The following is a 3,521-nucleotide window of genomic DNA, read 5'->3' as shown; positions in this document are numbered from 1 at the left end:
AAATCAATTCGAGGGAGGACAATTGCGTTCCAGCCACTGACTATGCTCTGTACTCTACGTTCCACAAAAGAGAAGTCGTATTCATAAGCTAGAGAGAGTGAATTTATGAGAGTATTGCTCTGCTCCTCCATATATGCACTTAGCTGTGCTGCCGCTGTGGCTCCCGCCGCGGTATTTATCTACGGCAGAGGTCTACGATAAGCAGCAGAGGTGAGCTGTGGGTATCTGCGCCAACGAAAGCAAAAGTTGCTATTAATTCTTTGCAATGCGACCGAAAACCGAAGAGGTACACAAATAAAAACAACCAGTACATTAACAACGTCGTACAAGAGCACGACCGATAATCGCCAATATAACTGCACTGGATGGAGGCTGTGCGACGGCTGCCACATTTACGGGCATTACGACTATTATTGGAGCATTGATTACAATGCAAAAACGCCAATTGTCTGCAGAAAAGGTTATATCTAAAAAAAAAAACAATTTCTATTAGTGGAAGATTTGAAATATGGGATTATAAATTTATGAAATTATTATTTTTTAATTAGCGTTTTCGTATACATATTTAAAAATGCTAGTGAGATGCTCATTAAATGAAATATAAACTCCACTGATTTTTTTTTATCAGGGACAAAAATCTAATTGTTATCTCGTTTTTTTCTGGGACCAAGATCTATATGCGGAAGATTTTTAGTTTTAGTTAATTTATAACCTAAGCTATGGACTTTATTTATTCTTCGATCAATCAACATGAAAACAGGTTTCTTTTAGTTTCTGATCCCTGGTTTCTTATTAAAAAAAGTGATTTTTTTATTTGTTTCACCAGTTAATCTATACATTGCTTGACTACTTTTTTCCGGTATTAAAAAAAATATGTTTTGGAAAGGAGGCCTTTAAAATGGAATATATAAGCCAATAGGCGTATTTTTTTGTATGGATTGGTTGAAACTTATGGATTTGTTGAAAATTTGCATTTCACGTTGTTCGCCGTCGGGTAAACATGGAACGCGGAAAAAGAATATTTGCCATGTGTGGTGTTTATTTGAGTGCAAAATTAACAACAACTCTACCAAGTACTATTTAATTATATATTAAACTCTATTTAAACCACTCTGTTAGTACCTTAATATATATTTTGCTTAATATTGTAATTTGTCGAATCATGTGCACACCTTAAATCCTCAAAACAAATGACAAAAATCGTCAACTTTGCCACACACGCACAACCGATCGAAAGTTGACAGAAATTACCACTCCACACACGTTCAATCTGCTGAAATTACAACCGATCGTTTCAACTTCTTGTCAGTTTATATCCTGCTTTATGGCTACGGCTTATGGTTGGATATATAGTGTTGGGAGGAAATATTTCAAGGAAAGCTGTCAGACTCCCAACAATCTATGTCTAAAAATATATTAATATATATGGGCAAATCAAAAAGCAGGTACACTTTCAAAACAAAAACTTTAATTTTTAATGTATGGGCACATTTATGTTTTATATATGACTATATTTGAAATCTCCTAGTAAATCGATAAATATAAGTGTAATTCATTTTCATGAAGTGCTTCAAAAGTTAGACGAGTTATAAACATTTAGATCGCAGAAATAGAAATCAAAAGAATAACCTGGGTTAAAATTACACTTTGTAAGTTGTAAACTTTGAGCAAAGATTTTTAGAGTTGAACTCACTTAATTGGGACGTTCTAAATTCAATGGTATCCCGCGTTTTACCAGATTGGCTCCAGTTTTCGAGATAGCGGTACTTGAAAATGTTATTAAATTTTAAATATTGTGTAAATAATTCCTGAGTTTTGAAGCTATTTTACTAAAATTTTACACCCAACGGGTATTTAATATTACTTTAATTATTACTTAAAATTATCGAAATAAGTTCACTTTAACATATAGTTTCAATACCACTGATTACTCAGATACGTGTTTTTGCGGTATAGCTTGAATTTCATATCTGAATAATAAATTGTATGCGTGCTATATGCTAAAGTGAAGCTATACAATTTTTACCTGCTTAATTGGAGTAGTTCTAACACAAAACAACGTCTCTGAATAATCAGTTGCATGGTAGCTAGATGTTATAGTGAACCGATTTCGATGATTTTAAGAGATAGTGAAGGAATCTTCTTCTGCTAATATACAAAAATTTCGTGTAACGGTGTTAGTGGTCGAACTCCTCCTAAACGGCTCGACCGATCTTTATGAAATTTTTTGTGTATATATGGTAGGTATGAGAATCGGCTGTAAACTATATTGCATATCGCTAGGTGCAGGGGGCGTGACCACTCACATACATACCGAATTTTTCATATTGCATATCTCTTGAATGTTCACGGTAGAGTACTCGAACATGGTGTGGAGATATATGAAAACAATCGCACACTCATGGAGAAAAATTGTGGTTATTGGAAAAGCGGGGCGTGGCGCCTTTCAATCGCGCTGAATCTATTATGTATCTTGGTAGGCATATACACTTTTATTTATTTATTTATTATTATTATCAACAAACAGGACGCTTACAGACTATATGACAAATATATACATAGAATAAGGGAAACACTTATGACAAGTGCCTTATGAATAAATTCTTAAAAGTAAACTTTGAGTAAGAAAAATCGAAGTCTAAAGATGAAGAATAAGCATTCAATTGGTAGAGAGTCCTCCTTAAAGGAGCATTCATACCATAAACAGTTTTAACAACACCCACAAAAAACAATTCATTACAACGAAGAATACGTGGGGGAACATTAAAACGAATTTACATAAGGAGGTGCGAGCAATCTATAGAGCCTGCAATTATATCAAAGACAAAGCACATCAATAACAGAGTACGCCTGGACTCTAAGGACATGAGATTTATCAACAAACAACGAGAACGATAGGACGGAATAGGGTCTACAAATTTCAACGGACGCAAAGCAAAGCGTATAAAAGCCCTCTGAACAGGCTCCAATCTGTTCACATGAACTGTAAGAAAAGGTCTCCAAACAAATACAGCGTATTCTAACCTCGACCGAACTAAAGACGAATACAACAGTTTGAGAGTATAAGGATCGGAAAATGACGAGCAGTTGCGACGAATAAAGGGCAACATCCCGAATGATTTAGAAACAATAAAGTTTATGTGGGTGGTGAAGGTGAGCTTGGAGTCAAAATAAACACCCAACTCTTTAAAATCAGTAATTGATTTTAGCGGGACATTCGAAGAACAGTAAAAGGTTGGAACAATACTAATCACTTTTTCAAAAGAGGTATCATGACATTTACCAATATTGAGGGACAAACGATTACGCGCACACCAACAGTAAAAATTATCAAGCTCACCCTGGAGAATCAATGAGTCTTCTATATTTTTAATTTCATAGTATATCTTCAGGTCATCCGCATATAGAAGAAAGTTACACTTTGAGAAACAGGAAAATATATCATTAATAAAGAGAACAAATAATAACGGACCTAAGACACTACCCTGGGGAACACCAGAGAAGGAGACAAAAGAATAAGA

Source organism: Rhagoletis pomonella, unplaced genomic scaffold (genome assembly GCF_013731165.1).
Source record: "Rhagoletis pomonella isolate Grant_MI unplaced genomic scaffold, Rhpom_1.0 Rhpom_scaffold_00006, whole genome shotgun sequence".
Lineage (NCBI taxonomy): Eukaryota > Metazoa > Arthropoda > Insecta > Diptera > Tephritidae > Rhagoletis > Rhagoletis pomonella.
This window is presented reverse-complemented; position numbering follows the sequence as displayed.